The 21,586-nt window shown below is 46.0% G+C and overlaps 2 long non-coding RNA genes across 4 annotated transcripts in view; one reads left to right on the forward strand and one right to left on the reverse strand.

Moving 5' to 3' along the window:
* Window positions 1–21,586, forward strand: part of LOC135422355 (uncharacterized) — a 42,637-nt gene that overhangs the window by 4,517 nt on the left and 16,534 nt on the right. The window contains exons 2-3 of the long non-coding RNA XR_010434447.1: window positions 9,411–9,525; window positions 11,371–11,460. This is a non-coding gene — a long non-coding RNA (uncharacterized LOC135422355). The remainder of the gene's footprint in view (window positions 1–9,410; window positions 9,526–11,370; window positions 11,461–21,586) is intronic.
* LOC135422354 (uncharacterized) lies at window positions 1,236–20,881 on the reverse strand. 3 transcript variants are annotated; one of them, XR_010434445.1, is made up of 3 exons: window positions 19,700–19,895; window positions 6,137–6,232; window positions 1,236–4,351 (listed from the first exon to the last, which is right to left on the reverse strand). It is a non-coding gene; the product is annotated as an uncharacterized LOC135422354 (long non-coding RNA). The 3 variants fall into 3 exon arrangements; XR_010434446.1 differs by having other exon boundaries at window positions 1,236–3,421; window positions 19,700–19,883; XR_010434444.1 differs by having other exon boundaries at window positions 1,236–6,232; window positions 19,700–20,881.

Raw genomic sequence — 21,586 nt, forward strand, 5'->3', positions numbered from 1 at the left:
AGTGACCCAGCCCTGGAGAGAGAGCAGAGAGGGTGTGGAGTCTCCTCACTTGAGACCTGTCTGGACACAATCCTGTGCCGTGTGCTCTGGGACTGAGCAGGGAGGTGGGGCAGGTGATCCACTGTGGGCCCTTCCAGCCTGAACCATTCTAGAATCCCGTGATTCTGTGAAGGGAACTGTCACAGCAAGACAAAGCTGAGATGGCAAAGCCCAGAGTTATCAGCTGCTGTGGAGTAACGTGGGTAAAGGAGTAAATGTTGAAGAGAGAGTGGGTAAAGGAGTAAATGTTGAAGAGAGAGTGGCTCAAGCTAAAGCAGGAGGATGGTCGGTGAGGGCTGCTGTGGGGTCTGACCAGCTCAGCTGGTTTGTGTCCTTGCAGAGTGGGAAGGACACTGAGAAGGAAGAGGTGACAAGCCATGAGGAATTGCTGCAGGTGCAGAGTGTGTCAGTGCAGCTTTTCTGGGTGCTGATGGTGGGATTTTGTTCCATGCACCCAAGGGTGCTGGGGGAAGTGGCTGATGCCACAATAATCGGGAGAAGATTCTGCTGACTGAAAGAGGGCAAACACCAGACACTTATTCAAGAATTCTTCCTTGGGAGGGTGATGAGGCCCTGGCACAGGTTGCCCAGAGAAGCTGGAGAAGCTGTGGCTGTCCTATTGCTGGAAGTGTCCAAGGCCAGGTTGGAGCTACCTGGGCTGGTGGAAGGTGTCCCTGCCCATGGCAGAGGGGTGGGATGACATGATCTTTAAGGTTCCTTCCAACCCAAACCATTCTGTGATTCTATAAGAAGGGTAAGGAGAAAGATTGGGCAACTCTATGCCACTTGATATAGCCTGGCTCTCTGGAAGGTGATGGTGCATCTTCTCCTGGAAACTATTTTAAGCAAGAGGTGTTTTGGAACAGCCACAATGGCTTTGACAAGGACAATCTGCCCAAACAACCTGATGATGAAACTGGCTCAGAGAACAAGGGGAGACATGTGAATGGTGTTTACCTTGAATCTACCAAGACTTTGACATGGGCACTCATAGTGTCATCTTACCAACCTGGTGGGTGAGGTATGGATTGGGTAAATGGGCTATAAATTGGATGGAAAATGGCCTGGATTGCTGGACTCAGATGGTGGTGATCCATGGCTGAGCACAGTGAGTGTACCAGAAGAGGCTGAGAAAACTCTATTTGTTACCACGGTAATTTTAGGGAAATAAGTACTTTGCTCCTTAGGGAAATAAATACTGTGCTCCTTAAGAAATATGTTTATTTTGGTTGGAAGAGGAAACCAGGCTTGTTGTAGAAAGCAAGTTAAAAATAGACATCAAAGTTCTAGAAGGTTATATACATTCTATGGTCTTTTAAAAACCTTGCAATTGAAAGCACTCTTTCAGTCACTGGATTAAACACTCATCAAGGCCCATTCCCCCTTAAAAGTCAGACAAAATGAACATATCTCCAAATCCTTCATTGTTTTTTCGAGACACATTTGCCACTGGAACTTTATTCTCTGGGTGCTGGTTCCTCTGGTCTCATAGAGGTCTTCTGCTAACTTAGGTTTTCATCAACATTTTTATTTTTCTGCATCTTGAGCAAAGCAGTTTTGTGCAACATGTAACCCTTGATAAACAATAGTTGTTCTTTAATCTCAAACCAGAAATATATGGCCAAAAATCTCACCATAGCCCTTTGACCAAGTACGCTTCAAACATTGTAATTACAGGGATCTTGTTTCACAGCTTACAAACAAAGCAAATGTGTTTGTTTTACTTTATTAGATTTCTTATAATACGTTCATACAAACCCAAATGTGCATATACACACTCTGTCAATATTGCCTACTGCAATTTATTAAGTTTTATAAATTTTTTCCACTAGGTCACTGTGTTGTTAAACAGAGAGTGAAGGCAGGATCAATGCTAAAGATGGGAAGACTAAATTTCCAAGTAAACAATCTCAGCTTTCTCTTAATAAGTTTATAAGGGATGGTGTTGAGGAAGCTTAATTAATCATTAGCCCGAAACCTCTCTTAGAGCAGTTGTATTTTTCTAACAAGAGAATAAGAAAACAAAGGTATTTGGGCATAAGCTGCAGCTCGTGCTGCTGTTTCACTCTTCCCTGAGTGCTGCAAAGCCCCTCAGTCAGTCACTGTAATCCAGAGCTGGAACTGGGAGCGCATTTTGGGGATAGATCTTGTTGCTTTGTGATGAACTCGGAGGCCCTGGGAGAATCTCTTGGTGTTGACAGCCCCTGACAGTAAATGTCGCACGGGCTGGGGGGGAGCTCAGAGCCTTCTGGTGACTGCGATGAGAGGAGACACGGTGACAGAGGCCCTGATTGATGAGCTGTGCCACGAGGAGAGGGAGCTGGGCGGGAGTGTCTGTAATTGAACGGGCCACGGAAGTTATTCCTGGCTTTCCTAGGACGGTGACACACACTGCAGAAGAGTTTTCACAGGGGAGGCCTGTGAACCTGAGCCCTGGTGCTCGGCAGCTCCCTGTTAACACAGCGTTAGAACTTAACAGGCTGGTTCAGCTTCATGCCCAGAGTGATAATGAAGCAAGCGACAAGAGGAGATGGTCAGTCCTGCAATTATCTTCAGGAACGTTCCTTTGTCGGCTTTTGCCTCCTCCTTTTAGTGCTCTCTCCCCGTGGCTCTGATCTGACACCGTGGAGACGTTGATGACCGAGGTTCCCTGGCTCTGACACTGCGCTGCTGTGACACGGGCTTGTCACAGCCATGTTGAGGACAGGGCTGATGCTCCTGGCGTTAACCAGGGCTGTGAGACCTCGTAGCCCACTCACCCAGCAAAGCATCTGCTCACACTGACCAATTAAACTGGCTTCTCTCTCATTAAAACCCTTGTGCAGGCTCTGGTGTGTCACAGATCTTTAAAATCTCCATTATGAATTCCATTTTTTTCCGGGTATTTTTAGCTTATACTTGAAGAAATGATTATTGTCTCTTGCACTTAAACATATCAATTTCGGCTCCACAGACGTCTCCTCTGGGCCATATTCAAAGACCTGATCTGACTTGAACTGCTGAGTCCGTAGGGAGGATTTCAACACTGCTCCGAGCACTCGGACATTGGAGCTGTGCAGGGAGGAAGAGGGAGAGAAATTCAAGCCCTCCCCCATTTCCTTTGGTAAGCCAGGAGCACATCCCTTCCAGATTTACTTGGTTGTGCCAATTTAATGTGATTTCTTCTGAGGGCCTGGAACCACTCAAGGAAGGCTGACAGGTTTTATCAACTGAATGGAAACTGAAGTGATAAGGTGAGAGTTGTTGACATGATAACTAACAAACAGAAAACTTCAGTGTCCCTCCAGCTAAATATTGCACTCTGCAGGTAAGGAAACGATGGCAACAGCTGTGGTCTTGTCACTGAGCGAGAGTGTTTTAGTGCAGAGGAGCAGGAGGTGAACTGTGAAAACAAACACATTCAGTTTGCTACAGACTATTTCCCTCTATTACTTTTAATGAGAGCTAAACTCCAAAATGCACAATGGGACAATAATATTGTGGATAGAAGGAAGTCTGTGCACAGCTCCTAAATTCCAGACACCCGGTTGCAATTAAAATGATTGCTGTGTATTATTAATGGCTCGCCAGGAGTTTAAGGCTGTGATCAGGGCTGGGACCAATTGGTACAAGTCACTGCACAAGTGACTGAAAGGTAGAGCTGTCCCTGAAGGAGCTGAGTTAACAGCCTGAACCCCCATGCTCAAAGGAGCTGGGAAAGAAGTGTAGAGAGGTGAGAGGAGGATGTTAAAATACATCACTGTAGAGGCTGGCAAACAACAGCTGGGTCACTACAGGCAGATGTTAATAAATGCTGCCTAATTGTGGTTTTTTAATTATTATTTTTTTAAATTTTAGTTCAGAAAATGTGGTAGGAGGAGGGCAGATGGGAAAAGAAGTAGAGACCTCTAGTGAATGATGAATTAGAATTAATGGGCACAGAAAGTACTGCAAGTACAGCAATTGTTTATTCCTCCTTTCCCCCTTTATATTCTTTTTCCTGAAAACATGCAGGGATTATGTATGAAGTGTAGCTGTCACAGCTCTCCCACAGCCCTTGAAATCGTTGTCTGACAGCATAGAAGGCTTCAGCAGCTGAACAAAGAGGCACGAGACAGAGCTCTTGTACGGTGTCCGTCCCCCTCCCTGGCACCTGGCCTGCTCGGCACGGCTGGGAACGACAAACGCCAAGTGATCCCTTCCCATTCAACTTCTCCTGCTAACTTTGTTTTTCACATGAAAGAGGTTTTGTACTTGCCATGTTTGTCATCCTGCCACGTAGCTTTTCTTTTGCCTGTTACAGTTTGTCTCAGGTGAAGGTACCAGAAGTGTGCTTTGTTTTGGAGAAGCAGAGACACCATAAATCGTACAGGAGCAAGGTTGTGCTTTTCTCTCCAAACTGTGCTGAACTTTGGAATTTTTTTTTTGCCTGCTATTCAGCAGTGGGGTCACATATTCATAGAACAAGCTGTTACAATGTTGAGATGTATTTCCTAAATTGTGCAAACTAGCTCAGGGCCCATCAGTCCCCGTGTAAAGTTAGTGTTGCTTTTTGTGGATAGCCAGATTATGGTTGTCAGGGCTGAAATTTATCTTCCACTTCATCACAAGGCTTGCTCAGTGTTGTAAGATCTTGAAGTTTTTTGTAGTAAATATTATCCTAATTAATTTAGTTTTTATCAGAAATCATCTTCCCTGTTCCACCAACTTTCCAAATCATTCCTGAGCACATTGAGCACCATGGACCATAATCTCTGTGGGACTCCCCTGATGATCGTCTTCTACTGTGAAAACTCATCCTTTAGTATAATCTTCTTTTTCCAGCACTAAATTCTTATTTAACTCTGTGAGGTCCTCACCTGCAATCCCTGGCTGTTTAGTTTATTTAAGAGCCTTTGATGGGACCTTCTATGCATGAGGTTTCTGGAAGCTTGGGGTGAGTTGGAAATGCAGGGAAAATTTCTCAGCTGGAGCTCTGCTATTTACATGCTTTTGAGTCCTTCAGAGAATTCCAGCAGATTTAGGAGGCTCAGATTCCTTTTACAAAAGTCATGTTTACTTTTCCCTAACATGTTACTTTTATTCATGTGCTTGCTAATTCTGTTCTTTGCCACAGCTTCAGCCAATATGACCCAAATGGACATTAAACTTAGTGATCTGTGGTTTCTTGAATTGCCACTGGATTTATTTAAAAAACCCGATTTCTTACTCGTTACCTTCCAGCCCTTTGAAAATCACAGCAATTTTCAGCGAAAGGTTACATACATACTGAGGGTGTTAGGTCAGATGATTCATATTTAACATTCAATAAAAACCTTGCTTGAATTCCATCCATGCCCAGTGATACGTTGTTATTCATTTTATCTGGTCTGTAATCTCCACTTAACACCCTGAAATTAAGACAAGCCTTCTCTGAAGGCCTTACAAACAAGGTGCTGGTTGGAGAGTTTTCAAGGTTCTCCAGGTGAACAGAGATTTTGGGAAAAAAAAAAAAAAAGTGCTTGGGATTTTTTTGTGATGGCATCATCTTTTCTGAGCCTTCTTCCTCACACTGACTCTTCCAAGGCTTCTTGCTCTTGATGTGTTCAGGAAGGATTTATAGCATACTTTTCTATTTCTTTAGCAAACTGCTTCTAAACTCTTTCTTCAGTCTATGTTATTGTGCTTTTACATTTAGTCTGCCAGAATTTATGTTCTTTTTAGTTTTCCTTTTTCAGACACAACTTCAGCTTTTTGCAGGATACCTTTTAACTTCCAAGAGCCTCCCTGATCCTGCTGTTTTATGATGCCAGCTTTTTGTTTTCCTCTCAAGTCTTTTTTTTTTGACAGGTTATATGCATTTGCTTTGAGCCTCCAATATAGAATCCTAAAATAGTCTACCTGCCATCTGAAAACATTTTACCTTTCTGGCTGCCACTCTGAGCGTTTTCTTTAACAAATTTCCTCATTTTCAAATTCCCTTTCTCTGGAATCAAGCACAATCACTGCATTTGCCAACATTTTTCATTTCAGAGGATGCAGTCATGAATCAGCTAAAAGGATTAAGGGGTTTGGCCCAGCCCAGTCTCTGGGAAGCCTACAAATATCAGCCATTAACATTTCACTAATGTTAATTTACCTGATTTCATTAACTGAGAAGCAGGGAAGGAAGCAGCTTGCCAAGGCTGGTGATGGTGGGAATTCCTGCCCTGGAACAGCAGCTTCTCTCTCCAATCTACAACAGACAAAATGACAGGTAATTGGGGAAAAAAAATCAATCTGAGCTGATTTCTCATCACGTCACTGAAGTTTGGTACTAACTAGCATGAGTGATTTGGGGCAGAGTGAGCAGCAGGGTCAGGATGACAATGTCCAGTTGTCACAGCAGCAAACACAGGAATGATCCAAATGGGATGGACAGTGTGTGAGTGCCAGTGGAGAGTCATGGAATCACAGAAGGGTTTGGGTTGGAAGGGACCTTAAAGCCCATCCAGTCCCGCCCTCTGCCATGGGCAGGGACACCTTCCACCAGCCCAGGTTGCTCCAAGCCCCGTCCAACCTGGCCTTGGACACTTCCAGGGATCCAGGGGCAGCCACAGCTTCTCTGGGCAACCTGTGCCAGGGCCTCTCCACCCTCACAGGGAAGAATTTCTTTCCAATATCCCATCTAACCCTGCCCTCTGGCAGTTTGAAGCCATTCCCTCTTGTCCTGTCACTCCATCCCTTGTCAATAGTCTCTCTCTATCTTTCCTGTCAGCTCCCTCAGGCACTGGAAGGCCACAGTTGGGTCACACTGGAGCCTTCTCTTCTCCAGGCTGAACAATCCCAGCTCTCCCAGCCTTTCCTCCCAGCAGAGCTGCTCCATCCCTCTGATCATCATGTTGTGGGGGACCACGTGAAAAGCTTTACAGGAGTCCAGATAATGGAGAGCTTAGAAGGCTCCATGACTTCAGTGCACATCTAACAAAATCTTGGGTATGGTCTGACCGAAAAAAGGCCTAAGACTGATTTGGCAGAGGCTGGTTTAGGGTGCAGTTCTTTTTGTGTCTCTCCAATGACAAACTACTCCTTGCAGTGAGCAGGAGCTACTTCCAGGCAGCTCCAAAGCTGTTTGGGATAAGGAGTCTTTGCCAAGCAAGGGTGACTAAAGCTTGCTCAGGTGAAAAACTCCTCTGAGGGTGAAAGGCAGCTCCACTCAGGTGCCACAAAGCACCTTTAATGCAGGGTGAGCCACCCCACCCCATTGCAGTGCCACTGCTGAGTGGCATTGACTGCTTAGCAACGGGGAGAGTGATGGGGATGCAGATGAATTGACTGTTTTCTGAGCAAGCTGGGTAGGAACAGAAGTAATTAGCTGCTAGCTGATGAAAAGGCATGCTTAATTATTAGTATAATTATAGATATAATAGACCAGGAATTATTCAGTAAAAGTAAGAAGGCCAATATGTTACGAAGAAGGTAATGGGAATGGAGGAGAAAATGACAGCAGTGTGAATTCTTGAGAGGAAATGTAAAGGATTAAGATGATAAATCAGGAATCTTTTGGGTTTCTACTCTCTGACATATCAACTCAATTTAACAGGGTACACAGAGCTAACGAGGTCTGTGGCGTGCATGATTTCTTTTATATAAGAAACCTTATATATGAAGTTTTATGTAATGTTGATTTAACTGAATGTATGCCAGTGAAATCGAGCTGTGCTTCCATAAATCTCAGAACCTGCACAATTTCACAAGGATCTTTGCTGTCCTTCCAGCAGTTTCCAACCATTTAGTTTGATGGATCCTGCAGGAAGCTGGACTATAGCTATATCAATATTGGTCATTGATTATAGTGATTTGATAAGGCAGCACAGCTTTCCCCTGGCACCCTGAGAAGTCATGGTCACTAAGAAAGTGTCTTATTTATCAGCTGCCCTGCCTGGCCACTGCAGCTCTAACTGCTTTCCATGAGAAAATGGCTGGAGATAACAGGCTGAACTGCACTAACAGGGACATCAGTTGTTAATACAGGATGTAGAATCACTGAAATGGGTAGTTTGGGAAGATTTCAAGTATTTTAAGATTTTTTCTGGTGTCAGAATGGACATAGGTAGGGCTACACCTGCCTTTGTGCCAGGGATTGGACTGGATACTAATGACCCTAGCAGTGTCTTCTGTAAGAATCTGCAGCTGAGAGGCCCAAGATGTCCACATTTTCTTTTCTAAAATTGTAGTAGTTTCTAAAATTATGTCGTTGGAAAGGGGGACTGGCACCAGCAGCTCTAATCTGGGTTCTGTGAGTCTGAAAGTAACGGTGCCAAAGGATTACACACCATTTTGCCCATTGTGCTGGGTGGGAGGGAAAATCAAGATACGAAGATTTTATTGAATTAGGATTTGAGGACTAATTATTAAAATGGCTTTTGATGAATGAGTTGTGAGTCAGACTGGTTTGGCAAATAGCATTTTGATAAGGTATTTGTAAGACAGATAGTCTTGAGATGGTAGGATGAACGTAAAACACTAACCTTAATGAAGACATTAATTTAAAAATGATGCAAATGTGCACGAGCAATTGCTGCGTGAAGGCACTGGGGGACATCAGGGCAAACTGGGTACAGACAAACTCTAATTGTCTTCAGCTGGGCACAGAATCATTGAAAAGTGAAGCTGGAAGAAATCTCAGCTGATCACTTATTCCATCTCCTCCTTCCACACACAGTCAGATCTGCTGATGATATTCTTGGCGTGTGCAGAGCGGTTGTTTCTCTTCCATTTTGTAGCAGACTTTGATCTGCTCCAGGACTGTTACTGCACTGATCCTGCTCTGTCAGGGCTGTTACTGCATCTTTCCGTGGCGTTCTCTCTTTTGAGCATGTTCTGTTCCCAGTCTCCTGATTCAGGTCATGTTTCCCAGCCCTCCAACCCTTCGTGTTGCTGCTTATCCTGTCAAAGGAGCAGCACCCAAAGCTGGATGTGCCTCTGCACTGAGGTGTCACTGAGAACACCACAAGGACCTGCAAGATGTCTTGTAGGTAATTCTTCTGCTAATATGCCTGAGGAGTGTTTTCTCTCTGCTCAGACAATAACCCCTGTTCAGCTTGTTATCAGAACCTTTAGATTGGTTTTCTTTCCAGACTGCTCTCTGCCCAGCTGATGTCCATCCTGTATTTGTGCACTTTACTCCTGCCTAAGTGAAACCACAATGCTTTTTACCATTGAGATGGCTCCTGTATTTATAGAGTTGTCCAAGTTGTCAAAAGTTTCTAATACCACTCTCCCCCATATATTTGCAGCCACTCTTTGCAGATTTAATCTTGGCAGATTTAATAAACACACAGTCCATTCCCTCATCCAGCCTATCAATAAAATATTGAGTGGATCTTATGAACAGCTGAGTAACCATTCAATTTGTCCTTTGCATTTCACAGTGAACCATTGGAAACTGCTTTCAGACTGCAGATTCCAACCAGATTTGTGTCATGACTTCAGCCAGGGCATTCTTTACCCACGTGGGACAATGTCAGGAGCCTCAGTGACATTGAGGTGTGTGGAATCTGCTGCTTCTTCCTCACCCACAAAGTCTCATGCACTGGAGAGCAATATTAGACTGAATCAGCTTGTTTTGTTCCTGAGGGATTCACATTGACAAGTGCTCATCTCCTTATTAGTTTCTATGTACTTAGAAATCATGCTGATTATTCTGGTGATTTTCTGTTCCTGGGTGTTAAATCTTTTGGTATCTTGCTTATTCTGTTTGACTTGTAGCTGACTGTGAGTGTGTTCCAGTATAAGAACTTTGTGGACAGTTGTGAAGGCAACAGATACAAACCTTTCACCTTTCACCCTGTGCCAAATGTGAAACTCCTGTGATAAAGCACAGAGACACAAGTGGTTCTCAAGGGGGTGGTGGAAGGAATGTTCTGGCAAAAAGAAATTATTTCATTTCAGTCTGAGAAATGATGATGCAAATCAGTGTGATTTAGAAAAGAGATTTTGGGGTAGCATGGGAGAATTCTGAGCAGTTTAAACTACAAGTCTGAACAGTCTTGTAGAAGTTGTCTTGTAGATTAGATATTAGGAAGAAATGCTTCCCTGTGAGGGTGGGGAGGCCCTGGCACAGGTTGCCCAGAGAAGCTGTGGCTGCCCCTGGATCCCTGGAAGTGTCCAAGGCCAGGTTGGACAGGGCTTGGAGCAACCTGGGCTGGTGGAAGGGGGGTGGTAGGAGAGTGGAATCTTTAAGGTCCCTTCCAACCCAAACCCTTCTGTGATTCTATGATAAATATGGTCAGGGTCACGTAAAAGAAGTTGGGAAACCTAGTTTTGGGTTGCACTGACTTCTTTGCCTATAATAGATTGATAGTGAACGTCTAAGAAAACAGAAATAGAGATTAGACTAAATTTCATAACCTTTTAACCCATAGAGCCTGGATCTCCTTTGCAAAGTGTCTTCTGCACTCTCATAAACTCACAGTGTTGACATGAGCTTATTCACAGCACAGGGTGACCTTTGCACAGCTCAGCCAGCAGTGCCTGTGTGCTGAGCTTTAGTATCTCCTCTCAGTGCACACACGTGACTGCAGGGTTGATCTTCCTAAACCAACGTGTTATGCTGGGTCCTGTAGCACTTCTGGGGTGTTTGATACTGTGTGGATGGGAAGTGGATGTATATTTATGTGAGCACTCCTGTGTATGAGTCAAGGGAGAAAAGATCACCATTGCAATGGGTATGAATGATTTGTTGTTATTCAGAAACATTGATTTTGCCTGAATTCAATATCTAAAAAGGGTCAAAAAAATACCACCCAACAAACTCTTACCTGTGTTGTGCATTAACAAGGCTTTGGGTCAGTACCTTTCCTGCTGTGCTGTTATGTAGAATTATCATCATGGTCATGCCTTGAGTTGTTTGCAAGAATCTCAGAATGCTTTGGGTTGGAAGGGACCTTAGACATTCCACCCCCTGCCATGGGAAGGGACACATCCCACCATCCCAGGTTGCTCCAAGCCCCGTCCAACCTGGCCTTGGACACTTCCAGGGATCCAGGGGCAGCCACAGCTTCTCTGGGCAACCTGTGCCAGGGCCTCCCCACCCTCACAGGGAAGATGGAACTGCTGGCAGAGGAGGGAAATCAACAGTGTCATCAAACTCCCAAAATAGAGGCAGCTGTATTCCATGTTGGCTGCAGGAATATTGAAATGTGGGCAAGGACCCTGTTACAACTCTTCCTCCTCTCCCTCCTTCATTCCTGATCTTTTGCAATACAGATCCCCTTCTGCTTCCTGGTCCTTTGAGCTTAAGGAGCTGTAGCAGTATTTCGGATGTCATTTGTGTGGGGAAAGATTCCTTGCTCACTGGTATCCTTTGCTTTTTTCCTGTGCCCTCCACAGGCAGGGTCGGGAATGTTCCTGGTGATAAGCAGACACATGAGAATGCTCTGAGGAGAGGGGTGCAAGGCAGTGCAGATTTACAACACTGAGGTGAGTCAGTTCTTAACAGTGAGGGCTTTGGAGTATTAACTCCCAGCGACTTCCACTACAAGGCAGCTGTTAACATATTACTATGAATTGGCTTGGAAAAAGAAAAAAAGATTAAAATTGCATAAGTAGATAAATTTTAAAGAGACGGAAATAATAATGACATGAAAATTGGCTGAAAGGGCTGAGTGACAGTAACAATGGAACATTTTAAAAATAAATGGGTAGCCGGGAAAGGGTGCAGGGAGACATTGCTGCCTGGAGATCACAGAGCCACCTAAGCCTGACAGTTTCTATGACTGCATGAAACAGAGAGACACAGCCAAGCCCCCGCTCTCTCCCAGCACATTATCCTGCACAGCAATCAGGTTCAGTAACAGGCTGCTGAGGAAAAGCCTCCCACTATTTAGTATTCATTAGAGATGGCATTTTTCAGATTGCAGCACAGGGTGTAAACAAGCCACGCTGGAGGAAGAGGGGAGCACAGCATTTCTCTGAGCTCTGAGTTATTGATAGTCACCAACTCCACAAACCTATGGCAGCACCAGTTTTAAGCAGGGAAAGTAACTCTCGAGCCAGCACCATTTTCCAGCGTTCTTGCAGGAAGCAACACGACAGGAGGCAAACCACAATTCCTGCAGTAGGACAAGCGTGTGGCTCCCTTGTGGGGCTGGAACATCTGGCAGATTTGTTTCTGTGAGTCATCGTGGCTCTGCAGCCTGCCTGGGATGTGCCAGCTGCCTGCTTGATATTCCATTTCCATTGCATTTTGTAAAGCTTGTCTGTGGGAGGAGGGAGCCTGTCCCCATGGGCAGGGTCCTGCGGGGCTGGGACACCTGCAACTGGGAGCAAAAGGCTGCCTGGACACACCAGTATCCCAAGTACTCCAAATGTGACCAACTGCTGCCACATATGAGTCAGCAGTGCCCTGGCAGCCAGGAGGGACATCCCTGTCCTGGGGGCACCAGGGAGGGGATTGTCCCACTCTGCTCTGCCCTGGGGCGGCCTCACCTCAACATTGGGGCAGTTTGGGGGGACACAATGGAAGGAAGGGATTGAGCCATTGGAGAGTGTCCAAAGGAGGAACAGGGAGATGGGGAAGGGCCTTGATTTGAAGGCGTGGGAGGACACTGAGGGCACTTGGTGTGTTCAGCTGGAGCAGAGGAGGCTGAGGGGAGACCTCAGTGCAGTTCCAGCTGCCTGGGCAGGGGCAGAGGAGGGGCAGGGACTGAGCTCTGCTCTGGGGGGACCAGGGACAGGACCCAGGGAATGGCTGGAGCTGTGTCAGGGCAGGCTCAGGTTGGATCTCAGGCAAAGGTTCTTCCCCCAGAGGCTGGTTGGGCACTGCCCAGGCTCCCCAGGGCAGTGGGCACAGCCCCAAGGCTGCCAGAGCTCCAGGAGGGTTTGGCTGATCCTCTGGGGCACAGGGGGTGACTCTTGGGGATGGGCCTGTGCAGGGCCAGGGGTTGGACTGGATGATCCTTGTGGGTCCCTTCCAACTCAGCATATTCTGTGACCCACGTGTGGGATGACACGAGCCAGTGACAGCCTGGAGAGCTGTCCTGCCCTGCAGAAGAGGTGCATGGCCCTCACTGCATCCCATGCTGGCCCTTCTTCTTTTGGTGGAAGGTTGTTTTTTCCAAGGAGCTGGATGCCAGCCACCCCAAAAAGATACCTGGGTGCTTTTCCATCATCCCTGAGTCACTGGTTCCCACAAGCCATAAGGAGCTGTGGTGTGGGGAAATGCTCCTGGGCTCTCACCCCAAGCTCCCCACGGCCTCCTCAGAGCCTGCCTACAAAATCCAGTCCTGGAATGCTGAGGAAAGGTCACGTGTGACAGCTCTGCTCCAGACACACTGCCTGGGTGAGTGCAGGGAGCCTGCAGTTACAGAAGGTCTTTTTAGCTCCCTTCTCTGAACGAGCGAGTTCACATCGTTCTGCTGACACAGGTCCATTCCTGCCTTCGAATATGAATTTTCCTTTGGGATTTCTGCATTCCCTCCCTGTCTTTTACCTGGCCCTAGACAGCATCCTGCCAGGCCCTTTTGTAGCTTGGTGCTAGAGGTTCCTCTGCCCACCTCTCCCAGCATCCAAGTCCCTGCTCCCTGCAGAGCCCTCCCCATCCTTCCCCTTCCAGCTGGAGGTGCTACACATCCACAGCTTCCCTTCTTTGGAAAAATCTTGATGGATACCTCTCATTTTTCCCAGAGGGATTCATGAGAATATCTTAGGAGTATTTGATTTCCCCCCAACCACCTCACTGTAATACCTCACTTAAAAATGGGACCTATTCAAAAGCAGGGGAGCTTCTTAAAAGGAAATTAAAAGCAGCTGCTTTAAGGATGAAGAAGATGAGAAACTAGATAAAACCACCCTATCTGAAGCTCAGAGCAATATATCACTAAGTGAAATAATTCTACAAGGGACCAAAAGGCAATATTCTAACAGCAGAGTGGAGGAGAGTGTTCAAAATCAGGGATTTCTGAGCAAATAAAGAAACTATTGGAAAAAAATTTAGAAAAGCATTAACTGTGAAGCTAAACCTGTAGGGCAGGCAAGGGGAAATTTTAAGGTGCAAACTCACTGACATAATAATAAAAATACTAGTAAAAATATCTTCAAAATTGCCAGAATCCTGTATTTGCAGAGGTTTGGTATAACAGATGACCAGTCTCTGAAAGGATTTACAGTTAGAGAGAAAACTGGTGCTTTAAAGTAAACTCAGCTCTGTGTTGGTGCTCACTGTAGTTGAGGCAGGTTCTTCTCCCATGAGAGCCAAACTTATGGGGACAAGTGTAAGGAACCGTCTCAAATTAAATGACAATAAAATTCATTTTAGGACTAATTGATAAGATGAAGAGTCAGAAATTACCAAGACCATCTGGTAATCACTCAAGAGCTCAGAAGGAAAACAAATACGCAATTATGGAGCTACAATAGTGTGTAACATGTCACTTAAATCAGTGTCCCTGCAGGAGGGATGGGAGATGGGAAATGTGACAACAATCCCTGAGAAAGTCCCCAGGAACCAAGTGGAGAACTGCAGACAGTCACACTGGAGTCTGTGCTGAGCAATGAGGAGAAATTGTAAGGAAAAAAAAGCAGAAATGGATAAACCCCAACATATTAGGGAAAGTTTTTCTACTGAGAAACCACAATTCAAAAATTTGTTAGAGCTCGTGGAAGGGTCCTGAGGGGGCACTAAGACAACTTAGTCATAAATACATAAGGAATGATCTGGTGGGTCAGACCATGGTCTCTGTGTCTGCAGTGCTCACCTTTCCAGGCTGTGACCATAAAAATCACAGAATCACAGAATAATTAACGCTGGAAAAGCCCTCCAGGATCACAGAGTCCCCCCTGTGCCCCATCCCCACCTTGTCCCCAGCCCAGAGCACTCAGTGCCACAGCCAGACCTTCCTTGGACTCCAACACCTCCCTGGGCAGCCCCTGCCAGTGCCTGACCACCCTTTCCAGGGAGAAATTCCTCCTGATGTCCAACCTGACCCTCCCCTGGCACAGCTGGAGGCCGTTCCCTCTCCTCCTGTCCCTTGTTCCCTGGCAGCAGAGCCCGACCCCCCCCGGCCCCCCCCTCCTGTCAGGGGGTTGCAGAGCCAGAAGGTCCCCCCTGAGCCTCCTTTGCTCCAGGCTGAGCCCCCCCAGCTCCCTCAGCTGCTCCTGCTGCTCCAGCCCCTTCCCCAGCTCCATTCCCAGCTCTGGACTCTCTCCAGCCCTTCAATGTCTCTCTTCCATGAGGGTCCAGAACTGGACACAGGACATCAGGTGCAACCTCACCATGGCCTCACCATAATTTTTTAAGTCTCACTCATCCCCCTTGCTGCCTTCTCTCCAAACTGAGAAGCCCCTTTAGAGTCTCTTCCAAAGCAACAGCTAGAAATCAGTATAATGTGGTTGATGGTTCTTGACAAAACTTGTAATTGAGCTGTAAAATCCCTTGCCATGGGATATTATGGATGCTCCAAGTTTACTTGTGCTCCGGGGGTAACAGAAGAAGTTAATGGAGAGGAGTTAAAGCATAACCTGTTAAACAGTAAAACCAGGCATTGTGACTCAAAAAGTCCCAAGACACATATTGTTGGAAAACAGAGTAACATTCCAAGAAAGCACCGCTGCAGGCCTGGTGTGTTCCTAAACTCCTTCCCCGGGCATCTGGATTGAAAAACAGCTGCTGGAGCAGAGGAACCTTCACTCTGACCCCGCACAGCCTTTGCTGTGTTCTGTCAAAAGAAAATGAAACCCATCTGTGGATGTAAACACTTGTGATGGTAGCGGTGAGCACAGTCAGCACGAGCAGGGAAGGCTGAACTGCTCTCCCCACTCCATCAGCAAACAATGCATTTTGATTTGAATGCTAATGAAGATCTCACCACGATGCTGCAGAGTCTCATCCAGCAATATAAAGAGAAAAGCTGCATGGTAGAAATAAAGAGAGGGGCTTTAGAAAGGGATGAATGTGTGCTGTAAAGATTGATGTCGTTAACCACTCCTGGGTCAAAATATACTTGAAGCTACTGATGTAATTTGAAGTGGGTAAACCAGGCTTAGGAAGAAAGTTTTCTTACAATTGCTGCATCTGTTATGATCTGAAAAGGAGAAGTTTGTATTTCTTGCATCCCTTTAACTCCAAATGATCTGGGCTTTGTTGTCAAAAAACAGCTCCTTCCACAGACATCTAATCGAGATCTCTTTTGCTTTTTGGATCAGAGCTGAGACAAGCTTCTTTTACAAATTTGTGCTGCAGTCTACTAAAAGAGCTGTTCCTTGCCAGGAGAATATTACATACAGTTCTGAGAGAAATGAACACAGTCAGCTTGTTTGAGAGCTAACTGATGCTTACTCACAACTCTGATAAGCCTGACATTTACTGAGAAGTGCCACAATTCTCAGTCCACTAAAAATTCCCAAGAGGATTTTTTTTTTTTTTTGCAGTGATGCTTCACATTCTATTGATTCAGGATAAGCTGGAGACTTCTAAAGTGTTTTTTAGTCAAAAAATAAAGCAATGTGGAGCCCAGCTCCTCCGCCTGCCTTCCATACAGATGTACCAGCCTGCCTTGGCACATTTGTTAATGGCTGTGGTATGTTTAATGATGCTCTACAAGTTGTCAGCGCCTTCTGTGTCATATTTCATTCCTGTAGTGTATTAAAAGCACTTCTGCAGGAGTTCTTGGGGCCTTGATTGAAATTACAGAAATTAGACTTGGAATGATGCCACTGAGCACCTCCCCAGAAGAGCCCAAGCTTGCAGGGAAATACCTTTTTGGGACACCAGGCAGGGGACTGGGCTGTGCTTTGCCTTTCTGGGGCATCCCCAGTATCCATGCAGGATTCTTCTGGAATAGGCCCTGCCTGAAAAACGCTATCAGGAGGCTCTTGAGTGTTCAAGTAGATTATGTCAAGCAGTTCCCTTTTGATCATTATTATAAAGATATGTTCAAATAATTCTGAAAGACTAGTGATGCAAAATTTCCATTAGAGACACTGTGATAATTAACTCCTACCATATCATACTCCTTATCTAGGAATTCCATTATTCTGCTTCTATTATCATTTTGACCAACTTTCAATGTACAAAGCTCTTTCTCTGTCTCATCTTTTATCTTTTTTAAGTAGACAAGAAACCCGAATAGTGGCTAGGAATTTTCTGACAAAATTGTTTTTCAGGGGAGAAAAAATTCTTATTTATCAAAACTTGAACTTTTCACAGGAACATATGTTCCAGATGTCAAGAGTTGCAAAATCCATCACTTCAGGTGGTAGTTTGTTCCCAAATTTAATCATCACTGCTGTTAAAAAATGTGTGTTTCATTTCTGGTTTGAATCACTTTCATTTTTCAGCCCTTAGTCTTTCTTCTGTCTCTGTGAGATTAAAAAGCGTTGGTTGATATTTCCCCCTTGTGAAGGTGTTTATCGAGTGGCCCCTCAATTGAGCTGTTTAAGCTTCCCAGTTACATGTTCTTCTCTCCTCATATTCTTTTTATGGCTCTTTTCTGCCCTCAGTCTAATCTTTCAACAGCATTAAATGGGAACACCAGAATTAGATCCACTGGTGCCTTCAGTGCTGCTGTGCTGGGGGAGTGGGCTCCTTGTTTCTGAGCACTCCTCCCGTCTCATCGCGCTCTACCTGAGCATTCGTGGGGAGCTCTGTGCCCACTGACACCTCTCGAGTCATAACCATTGCACTCCAAGATGGAGTCTTGTGTTCCATATTCTCTGCTGGTTCATTGACTGCCTCTTCTTGAACTCCCTCCTCTTGCACCTTGCATGAGATTAAGCAGAGCAGCCTCTCCGTGGCTGCTCAGGCTCTGAGAGCTCTGCAGAGCAGCAAGCCTCTGTTTCTATAAATTGGTTCTCTAACCTTTTTTTTCCCTTTGTGCCATTATATCGATTTATTTTATGAATAATAGAGGTGCCCATGTTTAGTATTTCACCTCTCAGCATTAAGCACTCAGTCTTCTTTCTCTGGTGACTGATGGGATAACTGGGCTCATATATTTACATTCTTACTGCCAGACACATTCAGTGTATAGTCTTTTCCAGTAAGAATTTTAGCCTGACTAGATTCCTTAAAACATTCTCTTTGATATAAAAAAAGAACCTTTCCCTTTTATGACTTATACTGTCTTTTCTGTAGTTTATGGCCATATACTGTAGTATACTGTTAGTTTTGTCACTGGGATTTACTATTTGCTGCTGATTTTATTACCTGTGTTTTACTTCGTTTGGTTTTGTGTTTTTTTTTTTTTTTTTTAATTTAACCCCTCCCACCCCTCAATTTTTTAGATTTATAGTTCTTAATTTGGGGGGCAGCTTTGTTTAGCTTCTTAGTCCATTTTGATACAATAAATTTCACCTGGGAGCTCTTCCACCCCTGTACTGAGCTCTTTCTCTGAACTACAGGGATACAAAGAGTGTTTGTGTTGTACCAACCCTTAGCAATCTGTTTACCCTTAACTCATGACAGATTTCCCCCAGCTCCCACTTAATTAAACTCATCATGCATGTTTTCCTTGCGAAAAGCCTGATTTCACTGCGGAGTTTTGATGGAGCCCATCACCCCCGGTAGCGGCTCCTTCCCCGGTGCCTAATTGGAGCTGCGTGTTGAAGTGGAAGGATTTCAGAGGAACTGTCAACAGCACCCTGGGGCTAAATCTTCCAGCCAGCAGCCTGACTTTGCCTTCCAGGATCCTTCACTCGCATTTCCCTTGCAAATGTGTGACATGCGGCGGGACCTCGTGCTCCTCCCCGGCACTTCCCGGCTGGCTGGTGAGAGCCCCGGCGTCGTCTCCCTGTAAGTCAGCAAATCTGTCATCACGTGTGCAGCCGCCAGTGCTCCTGGTATTTAAACCCCCGGCAGCACAGGGGAGCGAAGATTCTCGACTGAAAATGTGTTTTCAAGGTGCAGCCTTCCTGGAGTTGGCAGCTTGATTTTCCCCGGCTGGAAGGCACCGTCCTGCTGTGTCCATACAGTGTCCTGATGTGCTGCCCCGTCCCTGGAACGGCTCCAGGCCACGTTGGACGGGGCTTGGAGCTACCTGCTGTAGTGGAAGTTATCCCTGCCCGTGGCAGAGATGGTCTTTAAGCTCCCTCCCAACCCAACCCATTCCATGATTCTGTACTAAACCATCAATTGTGAGAGCAGAGCAAACACTCTGAGCTGGGTCTTATCCCTCATGTCCTTTTACACTGGTTTTGTGCTTTATATTTGTTCTCTCCTTGTCTCTCCAGATCAGCAGCTCTGGCCTCAGACAGCTCTGGGAATGTGCTGTGAGAGCCATGTGGGCAGTGCAGGCAGGAGCTGAAGCAATTACTGGAGCATTAGTGACTGCCCTGCCTCGTGGAAGGCAGGTGAGATCACTGAGCGCTGTCGAGAGGCAAACACAGTGTAACTCTCTTGAAAAAAAAGAGAAACCAGAGAATGAGAGACCACTCTTCCCAGAAATAAGTCTGAAAAAATATTATATGATCAATTTAAAGCAAATAGAAGATAAAAGGGGGAAAAAAAAGGACATAGATTTACCGAGAATTAATTGTGCGATCTTACTGTAATTTCCTTCTTTGAGAAAATAATGTCTAGTAGATGAAGACGAGGCAGCAGATGGGACATATTTTGCTTTAGGAAAGCTTTTGAAACTGTTCCACATGATTCTCTCAGAAGCAGACTAAAGAAATATGGTCTGTATCAGTGTGCCCAGTATTTCTGGCTGGGTGAGGCACTTACCTTGTTTCTGGAGAAGGGAGAGCCCATCTGTTGCAGCCCTTCCTCTAATGGATGGTTGCATTGTGCAAGCAGAGAAAAGCCAGAGTGTCCTGGGGCAAGGAGATTTATTGCAGTTGTGTGGGCAGATTCACAGTGCCATGATCAGAGGCACTGAGTGAGCTCCCAGCAACAGTGATCTGCACTGTGCTCAAAATAGCCCGTCCAGCAGCAGCCCCCCTGCTGGACTCTGGATCCAGGAATGAGGGAGAAACCACAGCCAAATTCCTTGTCCAGGCTTGCCCTGTGCAGCTCAGAGCTTGCACTCCATCATTTAGAAGGTGTGTGATTTTACCAGAATCCCAGAATATGCTGGGTTGGAAGGGACCCACAAGGATCATCCAGTCCAACACTCAGTCCTGCACAGGCCCATCCCCAAGAGTCACCCCCTGTGCCCCAGAGGATCAGCCAAACCCTCCTGGAGCTCTGGCAGCCTTGGGGCTGTGCCCACTGCCCTGGGGAGCCTGGGCAGTGCCCAACCAGCCTCTGGGGGAAGAACCTTTGGCTGAGATCCAACCTGAGCCTGCCCTGACACAGCTCCAGCCATTCCCTGGCTGCTGTCCCTGGTCCCCCCAGAGCAGAGCTCAGTCCCTGCCCCTCCTCTGCCCCTGCCCAGGCAGCTGGAACTGCACTGAGGTCTCCCCTCAGTCTCCTCTGCTCCAGCTGAACACACCAAGTGCCCTCAGTGTCCTCCCACGCCTTCAAATCAAGGCCCTTCCCCATCTCCCTGTCCCTCCTTTGGACACTCTCTAATGGCTCAATCTCTTCCTTCTATTCTGTCCCCCCAAACTGCCCCAATGTTGAGGTGAGGCCGCCCCAGGGCAGAGCAGAGCGGGACAATCCCCTCCCTGATGCCCCAGGACAGGGTTGTCCCTCCTGGCTGCCAGGGCACTGCTGACTCAGGGACAACTGGCACCCACCAGGACCCCCAGGGCCCTTTCCCAGCTCTGCTTTCCAGCCTCTCATTCCCAGTCTGTACAAACATCCAGGGTTGCCCCATCCCAGGGCAGAATCCAGCACTTCCCCCTGTTGAACTTCCCATGGTTGGTGATAATGTGGGTGGCAACTCTGCCCTGTGACTGGGAGGCTGTTTTACTGCAGCCCTGCTGGTGTGTGTCCTGTCCCCAGTTCTATGCAATTTTTTAATTAATGACCTGTATGTTTTAACTCATAAAATTTCTGGGGAAACTGGGGTGCACTTTGAAGGTCAAGATCAGATTTCTAATGAGCTTGAGAAACCAGAGACAGTGATGCAGAAATCAACAAATAAATAGAAAGAACTGCTCTGTGCCACACTTAGGAAAGAGGAAACATCTACCAAAATATATTAAAAAAAGGTTCAACTGTCTGCCTGAAGCGTGCCAGGAACAGATATGGGAATTAGAGAAAATAAAAAATTAAACATGAGTGAGCAATCACAAAAGTCTCATACTGGGAGGTGTTAATGGAATGTATTATAAAACACGGGAGAAAATCTCATTTTCTGCAGTGCTGTTGAGGCCTCTGCTGGACTTTTGTGTCCACACTTGGTGCTAGAGGGAGCTGGTGGTGTGAGTGATGTGGGTACTGAGGAGAGGAGTGAATAGGAAAGACACTTGAAAGTGGAATCACTGTTATAAATTTTCACGGTACCAGACGAGCAGATTCTGAGTCGTTGGTGAGGTGGCTTTTACAAGAGAGATAAGCTACATAAATCAACGTGGACTAGATTGCAAACTAGGCTTTAACATTCAAAAGCAATGAGGTATTTTTATAGTTGACAGTTGTGGAAACTCACCAAATAAACAACTGCACATGGCTCCAGATCCAACTGCTCTTCCAGAGAAATGAGGAAATTCGTGTAATGTAGAA

The sequence above is a fragment of the Pseudopipra pipra genome, chromosome 15, assembly GCF_036250125.1.
Source record: "Pseudopipra pipra isolate bDixPip1 chromosome 15, bDixPip1.hap1, whole genome shotgun sequence".
Classification (NCBI taxonomy): domain Eukaryota; kingdom Metazoa; phylum Chordata; class Aves; order Passeriformes; family Pipridae; genus Pseudopipra; species Pseudopipra pipra.